The sequence below is a fragment of the Monodelphis domestica genome, chromosome 8 (assembly GCF_027887165.1).
Source record: "Monodelphis domestica isolate mMonDom1 chromosome 8, mMonDom1.pri, whole genome shotgun sequence".
Classification (NCBI taxonomy): Eukaryota; Metazoa; Chordata; class Mammalia; order Didelphimorphia; family Didelphidae; genus Monodelphis; species Monodelphis domestica.
In genome coordinates this window covers 244302808-244314868 of record NC_077234.1, presented here as the reverse complement: position 1 = coordinate 244314868, position 12061 = coordinate 244302808, and the positions used below count along the sequence as shown (strand labels likewise).

The 12061-nt window shown below is 40.5% G+C and overlaps 1 pseudogene; it reads right to left on the bottom strand.

The window, feature by feature from the left end:
* Positions 1-282: 282 nt before the first annotated feature.
* Positions 283-11768, bottom strand: LOC100031076 (putative lipid scramblase CLPTM1; annotated as a pseudogene).
* Positions 11769-12061: the final 293 nt, after the last annotated feature.

Below are 12061 nucleotides of genomic sequence, written 5' to 3'. Positions count from 1 at the left end.
TGTAAATATTTGCTGTTTTAGTTCTAATCATATGTACTTAAATTCTATCACATTAATTCTTCCTCCACCTTGGAGTGAGATGAAATAAAATGTTTTAACCTATTATCTGAGTCCTTTATGTTCAGTACTTGAAAAGACTTACCAACTTGTTTTCTGAATTTTAAACTTTCCTAGTCATTTTCCCAAAGTGCAATGGAAAGGCGGTAGTGGGGGACGGCAATCTTCATTAAGTCCAATATTCTGTCAATGATAACTCATGTCAATATCATCATAGACATGAAGAACTGAAAAAGAAGGTGGCTTAGCTCTATGGTTAAATACTGATGAATAAGATAGGTAGACAAATTGCTACATAGGTCCTCTTTAGATATTAAAAAAATAGAAGTCTACCAAAACATTTGGCAGATTCTACATGAGGACAAATGGGGGTGGGGATAAACCTTTTCCCAATATTTCAAAGATTTATGATTTTGTAAGTGTTGTTACATTCTATAATGATACATTTTCCTAATTCTCCTTAACTTGGCAGACAGTCTTAGAGAAGCTATAAGTGTGGAAATTATTACTCTGTGCCTAAACTGGTGACACATTTCTCTCAATTTATCCAGTTTGCTCCTTGACCTATATTGTATTGTATTGTCTCTTACTAGCTGCCTGAGCTCCTTACTTGAATTCACGCTATCACAAAAGGACCATCATGAGGTTTTCCTCTGATGTTACAGCTTTCAAAAATTCAAGGCCACCTCTATATCAAAATAAGGTATTGGGGGAGAAATTAAGGAAAGGACTTTTAAACATATTAAATAAAACTGCACTAAATGAATAGATATATTATTTGCATAGGAGAAAAAGTACCCTGACAAAATTTCAGGTACAGCCTTATCTCTCTTCCCAAATATAACATTCTTATATGTTCTTCAAAAGTTTTCAAGAAGAACTGAGATGATCTATTTTTTTTTTCTATTATAATTATTTTCCTCCACATTCTAATTACTCTAAGTGGAGTTTAGATGGAAATTTGCCTGGGAAATGTCATTATCCTTCAACTGTTATTTTACATTTGATGCTATGTGATTGTACAGATGGATAAACTAAGTGTCCTTTTTTACAAAACCTTTACCTTCCACCTTAGAATCAATGCTATGTATTGATTCCAAGGTAGAAGAATGCTAAGAGCTAGGTAATGGGGATTAAGCGCCTTGCCCAGAGTCACACAGCTAGAAAGTGTTTGAGGCCAGATTTGAACCTAGGACATCCCATCTCTAGGCTTGGCTCTCAATCCCCTGAGATTTGAACTCTGGAAATAGAATCTTTCTAACTCCCAGCCTACCACTCCATCCACTATTGTATCACCTAGCTGTCTGTGACAAAACAAAATGACAAAAAATAGGGTCCATAATTGTCTGAAAATAAAATTGATTCATTAAACAACAACAACAAACCAAATAGTGCTTTAAAGAGTTATCTCAATTTTTTCCACACTAACTTGAAATTAAAATATTCACAATATAGACATTTAGGAAAAGAAATCTGCATGTGACAAGGTCATATCTACTACAGATGTTTTTCATGAGCCTAGAAAAGATAAATTTATATTGTAATTTTTTTCAGTAAGAAAAGACAAATAAAAATTAAAAAAGAAACAGGAAAAAAATGAGGGGCAATTTAACATTTTTAAGTTAATATCCTAAGTGTACAAAGTCAAATTCTGTTACTTTTGAGTACAGCAAACTTCTTGGCCATTTGTTAATATTTTGGGGTTTGATCCTTACCTTGCATTCATATCTTTAAGTATCTTTAGGGAGTGTCCTTTAAGAAAGTTCCTCATAATTTTAATTTTATACTCAACTGTTTTTTCTTTTAGTTTCTTAATGCTTTGTTATGTATTCATTTCCCCCCTGACATGTAAAATTAAGATAGATTATTTTATTTCACATGTGGTTACAAAGTTTGTACATTGACATCTTAGGAAACTCAATTCTTTCCCAAGATATTCCTTTGCCATTAGTTTAATATGGCCCGTTTTTATTTTTGCAGTTTTATCTATAAGGATGAATATTAACCCCCACACCCAAAGCCAGAAGTTTTACCAATAGATGAGACTCCAAACGCCTCAATACTTAGGATCGTCATTGGTCAGCACTTTTGTTTCTGATTATCCAAATTTCCATGCGGAATATTTGTACCAGTAACAGTAAAGGTCAGGATTTTTAAAAAATATCCAGCTGGGTTCCAGAACAGACATCCCCAAAACCCAAGATTCTGAAGACAAGCAAAGCATTTCAGCACACGCGTCCTCCTGCGCACTCCGACTCCAACGCTGAACTTGACGAAGCCATGCCAGTTTCTCATGCTGTGTGTAATCGGATGATTTTAGCCTGGCTGAGAAGATGATGGGCAGCGTACAGGGAAATGAAACTCATTCGAGGTTTAAATGTAACCTTTTTCCTTTAAAACGGAACGTGAGACAAATGATGCCGCTTGTTGATTTCTTGTCAGTCATTCTCTCTGTATCTGAGCACATGACAGGAAGTATTTAATTAAGCTTCTACAAGGGGCTAATTTTTCATGGGAGAGACATTAGTCAGGTTTCCAGATCCGAACTCTTGTTATAGTTACTTGATAAAGAACGACACGATTATCTCATCATCTGTTTATTCCCGGAGACTCCTCTCTTTGAAAGAGCCTCTAAACATTTGGGCTTGATGCTGTCAGTGACAGACTCGTGTTGCCTTGTTCGCCAAACAACAGAGCCTTACCCCGTAGATGTTCTGTTCGGAGGGTGAAACGTGCATTCTGGGCTTTCTAGAGCAGGGCTCCAACAGGCTCGGTACAGGAGGACCACCATTTGTCCTCCATTAAACATGAAGATAAGACCTCGGCGTGCCAAATCCTTTCCCATAAGCAATACAGTTCAAGTCGCGGACACGAGCAGAACGATCCCTGCCTACCGTCTGCCTAAGCAAGAACCCGGCAAGGAAGCCCTAAGCGACATAACTGGGATGACGTTTTCAGCATTTAGCTGTCTGCTTGTTTCCCTAACAGAAATAAGTATCTATGAAACAGCGCCCTTCCCGCCCCTCCTCTTCCTTCTCCCACCACATCACAGCAGGGGAGCGGGCCCCGCAGTCGCTCCCTCCCCATCTGTCCAAGGCAGGGGGGATGGGAAGCGCTCCCAGCCTCAGGGTCACGTGAGCTAGGGTGGGGGTGGGAAGAGTGCTGTGGCCTATTTGGGGGCGGCCCCTGGCCTTGTTGGGGAGGGGGCCATCCCCATGGGGGCGGGGTGGGGTCAGGGCCTCTCGGCTCATTCCAAACTCTCTCACCCACGTGGGATTCACTCTGTATATGGAGCGCAGATAAAGGTAGATGAAGAAAACCACGTGGTCGCGAAGACAGCCCATAGGATACATCATGGGCATCTCTACAGGAAAGCGAACAAGTCAGCGATGGAGGCGTTCCGGGCTTTGTAAGTCAGCATCCGCCAGGGCAGGTGGCCACCGACTTGAGCCTGTAGTTGATAAAGAGCAGCGGGGCCCTGCTGATGACGGAAGGTCGGGAGGACGCCGCAGCATGCTGAGGACCCAGGAGTCCCAGCCCCAGTGCTCCGAGTACAAGAGACAGTGCCAGGGAGGGGAGAGGATCCAGGCCAGGCACCTGGACCACATAATGTCGTAGACCTCGGTGGAGGCCTCGATGCAGGTCAGATGGGGGCACACGCTGGCCGCCTTGTTCCCTCGGGCCAGACGGACATCCAGGACTTGGGTTATCTTCCACAGGTCAATGAGGACGCCCGTGAAGACGCTGACCTGAACCACAAAGTTAGTCTCGTTGTCGAGGCTGTAGAGAAGGACCACTAGGGACCAGAACATGCCAAAGGAGTCCGAAGGAGCGGAGAGGCCCTCCAGGGACTGCCGGCTGTTCCAGAATTCGGTTTCATTCTTGAAGGCCAGAGACTCGAAGACACTGTGGGCAACGGACTTGAGCGTGGGGAGGGCGGGCCAGGAGGCGGGGCTTCGTCTCCAGCGAGCCCCCTTGAGGAAGTCCTGCTCCTGGTCCCATTGCTCGTCCAGGTCCTCTTCCAGGAAGATTCAAGGGGCCCAGGGCTCCGGGCCAGGCAGAGCTGCTGGCGCCACAGGGCCAGGAGAGGCACAGGGCAGGCTGGCCCGGTCTTCGGGTTCCAATAGTCATTGATTGGTCCAGTGGCAGACACCCCCCCTCACCCAGGGTGTGGGTCATCCACAATGCTGACAGTGAGGCTGGGGTGCCTGTGGGACGTGACCTCCACCCGCCAGTCTTCGGCTCCTTCATCGCTTCTGGGTCCACTTCTGACTGGCCCGGCACAGGTTCTTGGTGTTCTGAAAGGGCCTCCGCTCATATCTGTGGATCATCCGTGAGGTGTGCCCTGTGGCCGTCCGCCTGCACACAGCCTTGGGTTTGGGGTCTGGGTGGAGGCCGCTCTTGGTGAAGTGCGCATGGCCCTATGGGGAGCCATTCTGCTTCACCCGAGATGGGATGTCCAGCTCGGCTGCTATCCGTCCGAGTTCTCCCCACTGGCCCGGTCCGTAGACCAGGTCTTGCTGCTCCCCAGAGGGGTGAGGTGGTAGTGAGGTCTGTAAAGAGCTCCTGTTTGGAGATGTACCCGCACAGGCTCACTGAAGTGTCTTCTGGGAAGAGGTTGCGGCTAGGGGCTCCCGGGTCCCGTGGTGCTGGCCCATGAAGAGTCTGAACAAAACGCCTTTGACAACCGTTGGGAGCAGCCTGCAGGGCTCTGTTCTGTTGCCGGGTCTTCCTGGCTGGGTCCCCTCCAACACTGCCATTGCTGGTCACCTGCTCAGAGTGGCCACCCCGCAGGAAGCATTCTCCGCAGAGGCCTGGGGTTCCCCAGTGCCCGGGGCCAAGAACTCAGCGGCAGCCACCAGAGACCTCCATTGTCCCCCATTCCCGAAGCCCAGCTTCTCTCCGCCCACCGCCTGCCCTAAGTATTATGACACCTGTCACAAACAATCATTTGGCGACCTTTTCAGGTCACACTATTTTTCCTAATACTTCCTTCATTCACAAGTCACCCATACTGGACCCAAAGAAAAAAATAGAAGAAACAAAATCCCGGAAAGAATTAAATCATTTTATACAGAATTTAAATGTTCCAGCACATTTTTTTTTAACCATTAGTGTCCACTAATAAGAGTGTGTCTTTATAGTGTGATTCATCTTCTAATTCCCCATTTACTTTCTCAATTTTTAGCTTTCTGAATGAGTGACTTTTCAATATGGACCAGGCAGATTAGCTTGGAAGATTATACTTTAATTTATAGTCAGAATTCTTATTAGTGTGAAAACCCATCTCTTCCATTTTGAAATCTGATCACTTTGACAAAGAGAAAGCAGCTAATCCTTTCTAAAATGATGCCTTACTGGTATCTTTTCAGTGGGTGAAAAGTTCAGATTCATGGTTTTTATTATTTTCTTTTCATGATTGTGATTTAAGTATTCAGACTAATTGGGATTTTGATTTGCATAACCCATACCTTCCCCATCCTTCAAAAAGGAAATCTCACAACCATCTAAAAAGTTGATCCTTGAGGGCAGAGTCAAGATGGCAGCCTAGAAGGAGCAGAAGTTCAGACCTCTGAAAACCCTTCCTGATGGATCACAAACTGAATGCTCCCAAGGGACTGAAAATCAAACTTAACAACAAGACAGAGCCAAGGAACCCTCCTGCGGGACTCAATTCAAAAGGTAGGTCTCCCAAAAGCCAGATTCCAAGAACACTTGGGTTTAAGGGGAAGACAGAAGGAAGGTCCCAGGACCCATCCCCCCTCCCACCCAGAGTGTTGAGATTCCAGAGGCAGCAGGAACTTCTGGGTGGGCAAAGGTGCTTATCAGAAAGGCATACCTTGCGAGCAGGGCTGGCCAAGTTCAGAGCATCCAACACAGATGGCAGGGAAGGAACTAGAGAGGGAGCATAGAGCTGGCAGACTGGCCAGAGCTGTGGAGATCCTCCATATTTGCTCCAGCCTTCCAGGAAGTTTAGGAGTCAGAGCACACCCAGCCCAACTAAGCTGAACTTAATCCCATCAAAAGTCTCCAGAAGTCAGGGAAGCCCAGGCTCCACATCCATCCTCATTGACTGCTGGACTTTAAGCCAATCAAAAGCCTCCAGAGGACAGGGAAGCTCAAACCCCCAACAACCCTCCCCCAGAGATATACTAAGAGATAAAGCTCCAAGAAGGGAGACTGACAGAAGCCCCGAAAACCAAAAAAATGAGAGGAGCAAGAGCACAGACAAATACAGGGAGTAAAGAAGGGGTGAATTTGATCAAATAACAGAAAAAGAAGAAAGAAACTACAATAGACAACTTCTACTCGGCAAACGGAACAGAGGGGGAGAGATCAGCAAGCGACAAATCAGTTTAGTTGTGGAGGGCAATTTTGAACTATGCCCAAAGGGTGCTAAAAGACTGTCTGCTTTTTGATCCAGCCATAGCCCTGCTGGGATTGTATCCCAAAGAGATAATAAGGAAAAAGACTTGTACAAAAATATTCATAGCTGCGCCCTTTGTGGTGGCAACAAATTGGAAAATGAGGGGATGCCCATCAATTGGGGAATGGCTGAACAAATTGTGGTATATGTTGGTTATGGAATACTATTGTGGTCAAAGGAATAATAAAGTGGAGGAATTCCATGGATATTTGAATGACCTCCAGGAATTGATGCAGAGCAAAGGAGCAGAACCAGGAAAACATTGTACACACAAACTGATACACTGTGGTACAATTCAATGTAACGGACTTTTCTAGTAGCAGCAATGCAATGATCCAGGACAATTCTGAGGGACTTATGAGAAAAAACACTATCCACATCGAGAGGAAAAACTGTGGGAATTGAAACACAGAAATAAAACAACTGCTTGATCACAAGGGTTGATGGGGATATGATTGGGGATGTAGACTCTAAACAATCTCCCCAGTGCAAGTATTAATGGTAGGCAAATAGGGCTTGATCAATGACACATGTAAAACCCATAGGAATTGTACGTTAGCTACAGGAGGGGGTTTGGAGGAGGGCAAGGAAAGAACACGAATCTTGTAACCTTGGAAAAATATTCTAAATTAACTAATTAATTATTTTTAAAAGGTTACATACTAAAGGGAATATGTTGATATAAATAATTAAGCAAGAATGAAACAGAAGTTTGGCAACATTACAGGGAAAGATTTAAATATCTATGGGAACCACTGTTGGGTTTGTACCCCAAAGAGATAAGGAATAAGACTGGTACAAAAATATTTATAGCCTCACTCTTTGTGATGTTAAAGAAGTGGAAAATGATTGGAGAATAGCAGAATAAATTGTGCTATCTGATGGTGATGGAATATTATTGTGCTCAAAGGAATAATGAACTGGAGGAATTCCATGGAGACTGGAACAACCTCCAGGAACCAATGCAGAGCAAAATGAGCAGAACCAGGAGAACATTGTACCCAATGATGGATACATTATGGCATAATTGAATATAATGGAGGAGTAATATCTTTGGTTTGGAGGGCTTGTCGTGCCCTCCTAGGGCAGCTCTCCAGCCTCTGACCCTCACCTGACACCCAGCTCTCACTTGTGGCTCCCAGTAGCTGCTAGCATGAGGCAGCGGCCACCTTCCCCCCCCCCCCCCCCCCCCGGGCAATGGCTTCGACAGGCCAGCTAAACCTTGTGAGGGTAGCCATCGGGTCATCGACCCCTGGTGAACCAGGGCTTTGCTCACCCAGGATGTGAAGACTGTTTCGATGGAACAGGCGGAAGAAACCAGTAAGAAGGTTCAACGGCTGAGAGGGCGATACAGCAAAGCACTGTGGAGTGCTTAGGGCATGTTGGAGCACAAAAGACAACACGGCCATACAATGCAGCTGAGGAAGTCTCCAGGTGTAACGACTTTTCGTGCCACTGGACCCAGGCTTCCAACGCCGAGAGAGTGGGACTGTTTCTGTGCATCGACTTTTCCACTTAAATCTTCATGCACAAATGTCTTTGTGCACAAAAACGTCATCCTCGGTTACCGAGAGACTACTACCACCAGCAATGCAATGACTCAAGACAGTCCAGAGGAACTTTTGAGAAAGAACAGTATCCACATACAGAGAAAGAACTTTGGGAATAGAAATGCAGAAGAAAAACATACGATAGATCATTTAGTTTGATATGGATATGATCAGGATTTTGATGTTAAAAGATCACATTGTTCTCCTGGTTCTGCTCCTTTCACTCTGCATCAATTCCTGGAGATCATTCCAGTTCACATAGACTTTCTTCAGTTCGTTATTCCCTTTAGCACAATAATATTCCATGACCATCAGATACCAAAATTTATTTAGTCATTCCCCAATTGATGGACACACCCTCATTTTCTAATTTTTTGTCACCACAAAGCACAAGTGTATAGCCATTTTTTGTATTAATCTTTTCCCTTATTATCTTTTTGGGGTACAAACCCAGTAGTGGTATGGTTTGATCAAAGGATAGGCATTCTTTTAGAGACCTTTGCACATATTTCCAAATTGCTCTCCAGAATGGTTGGACCAATTCACAACTCCACCAGCAAAGTATGTGTCCCAATCCACAATCTCTCCAACATTAATCAGTTTCCTTTGATGCCATATTGGCCAGTATAATAGGTCTAAGGTGATATGTTGTTTTAATTTGCAGTTCTCTACTCAGGAGGGATTTAGAACACTTTTTCATGTGCTTTTTGATGGCTCTGATTTCATCATGTAAAAACTGTCTATACTTGTCCCTTGACCATTGTCAATTGGGGAATGGCTTGATATTTTGTAAATTTGACTTAATTCCATAAATATTTGGTAAATTAAACCTTTGTCTGAGAATGTTGTTATAAAACTGTTCTCCCAGTTTGTTGCCTTCCTTCTAATTTTGGTTGCATTGGTTTTATTTGTATAAAAACCTTTTAATTTGATGTGGTGAAAATCATTCATTTTAATATTTGTAATTTCTTTTTCTTGCTTGATCTTAAATTCCTTCCTTTCTCCCAGATCTGACTGGTATACTATTCTATGTTCACAATCATTATTTAAGAATTCATTCTTTATATTTAAATCATTTACCCATTTTTAATTTATCTTGGTATAGGGTGTAAGATGTTGATCTAAACCTAATTTTTCCCATACTGTTTTCCAATTTTCCCAGCAGTTTTGGTCAAAAAATGAGTTCTTGCCCCCAAAGCTAGGGTCTTTGGGATTGGGTTTACTGAACACTAACTTTGTAATGCCATTTACCCATAGTCTATTCCATTGATCCACCCTTCTGTTTCTTTGCCAGTACCATATTGTTTTGATGACCATTGTTTTATAGTTCAGTTTAAGATCTGGTACTGCTAGGCCCTCATCCTTCAAATTTTTTTTTTCATTATTGCCCTTTATCTTCTTGATCTTCTGTTCTTCCAGATGAACTTTGTTATATTTTTTTCTAATTCTATAAAAAAGGTCTTTTTGTTGTTTGATAGATATGGCACTAAATAAGTAGATTAATTTGGGTAGAATTGTCATTTTTAATTATATTAGCTCATCCTACCCAGGTACAATTAATGTTTTTCCAATAGTTTAGATCTAGTTTTAATTGTGTGAAAAGTTGTTTTGTTTTTTTTTGGTAGTTGTGCTCATATAATCCCTGTTTGTCTTGGCATATAGATTCCTAAAGGTTTTATATTGTCTACAGAGATTTTAAATGGAGTTTCTCTTTCTAACTTCCACTGTTGTGTTTTGTTGGAAATATTTAGATGCTGATGATTTATGTGGGTTCATCTTGTACCCTAAAATTTTGCTAAAGTTGTTAATTATTTCCACTAGTCTTTTAGTTGATTTTCTGGGATTCTTTTAGTATATCATCATATCATCTGCAAACAGTAATGCTTTAGTTTCCTCATTGCCTACTTTAATACTTTCAATTTCTTTTTCTTTTCTAATTGCTATCAGTAGAATTTCCAGAACAATACTAAATAATAGAGGTGATAATGGATATCCTTGCTTCACTCCTGATCTTATTCCAAAGGCTTCTAACTTGTACCCATTGATGATGATACTTGTTGATGGCTTTAATTAATTATATGCTGTTTATTTTTTTGAGGAATGGCCCTTCTATTCCTATATTTTCTAGTGTTTTCAAAAGGAATGGGTACTGCATTTTGACAAAGGCTTTTTCTGCATTTATTGAGATAATTATGTGATTTCTGTTGGTCTGATTATTAATATGATCAATTATTTATGTTTTTCCTCATATGATATTACCCTTGCAATCATGGTATCTGACCTGATCAGAGTAGATAATCCTTGTGATAACTTTCTGTAGCTTTTTTTGCTAGCATTTTATTTAAGATTTTTGCATCTGGTTTCATTAAGGAGATTGGTCTGTAGATTTCTTTCTCTGTTTCTGGTCTGCCTGGCTTTGGAATCACTACAATATTTGTGTCATAAAAAGAATTAGTTAAGACTCCTTCTTTGCTTATTATATCAAATAATTTGTATTGTATTGGGATTATTTGTTCTTTAAATGTTTGATAAAATTCACTTGTGAATCCATCTGGCCTCAAGGATTTTTCTTAGGAAGTTCCTGAATAGATTATTTAATTTCTTTTTCTGAGATAGGATTATTTAAATGTTTGTTTGTTTTTTGTTACTCTAGGCAGTTTATATTTTTGTAAATATACACCCATGTCAGATTATCATATTTATTGCCATATAATTGGGAAAAATAGTTCTTAATAATTAACTTAATTTCTTCTTCATTAGAGGTGAGATCACTCTTTTCATCTTTGATACTGTTAATTTTGATTCTCTTCTTTTTTGGTTAAATTGATCAATAGTTTACTATTTTATTTGTTTTATTTTTTCACAGTACTTGTGCCTACTCTCATTTATTATTTACTAGTTCTTTTACTTTTATCAATTTATTCTTTGAATTTTAGGATTTCTAATTTAATTTTTATCTGAGGATTTCTAATTTGTTCTTTTTCTAATTTATTTAAATTGCAAGCCCAATTTTTTGATCTCCTCCCTCTCTATTTTTTTTCCACACTCAGAAATATAAATTTCCCCCTGATTATTGCTTTAGCTATATCCCATAGGTTTTGATATGTTTTTTCTTCATTGTCATTCTCTTTAATAAATTCTGTAATTGCTTATATGATTTTTTTCTTTGACCAACCTGTTTTGAAGAATTAGACTATTTACTTTCCAATTAATTGTAATTTTGATTTTCCATGGACCTTTGTTAATCATAATTTTTTCCCATTATGAGCTAAAATAATGTTCCATTCATTATTTTTTTCTCCCTTTGTTTGCAATATTTCTTTGCCCTAGTACAGTTGATCTTTGTATAGGTATCATGTACTGTTGAGAAGTTATATTTCTTTTTTTTCCCATTTCAGCTTTCTCCCTATTAATTCTATTTCTTCTAACATTACATTAACTTCCCTTATTTCTTTCTTATCTATTTTTTTCATTGATTTATCTAGTTCTGAAAGGGGAAGGTTGAGATCCCCCATTAATATGGTCTTACTATCTATTTCTTCCTTAGCTCCTTTAATTTCTCCCTTAGCTCCTTTAATTTCTCCTTTAGAAATCTAGATGCTATACCATTTTGGTGCATAAATGTTTAGTGATGATATTACTTCATTGTTTATAGTACCCTTTAGCAAAATGTAATTTCCTTCCTTACCTCCTTTAATCAGATCAATTTCTGCCTTATCTTTGTTTGGTGTCATGATTGCCATTCCTGGTTTTTTACTTTAGATAATGCATAATAAATTCTTCTCCAGCCTTTTATCTTGAATATGTTGGTGTCCCCACCCCACCCCCACCTCAAATGTGTTTCTTGTAAACAACATTTATTAGAATTTTAGTTTTTAATCCACTCTGCTCTCCACTTGTTTTGTGAGTGAGTTCATTCCATTCATATTCAGCATTATGATTACTGTGTATTGCCCTCCATCATATTATTCCCTTTAGATCCTGCTCTATTCCTTTTCACTCTGTTCCTCCTCCCTAGTATTTTTCT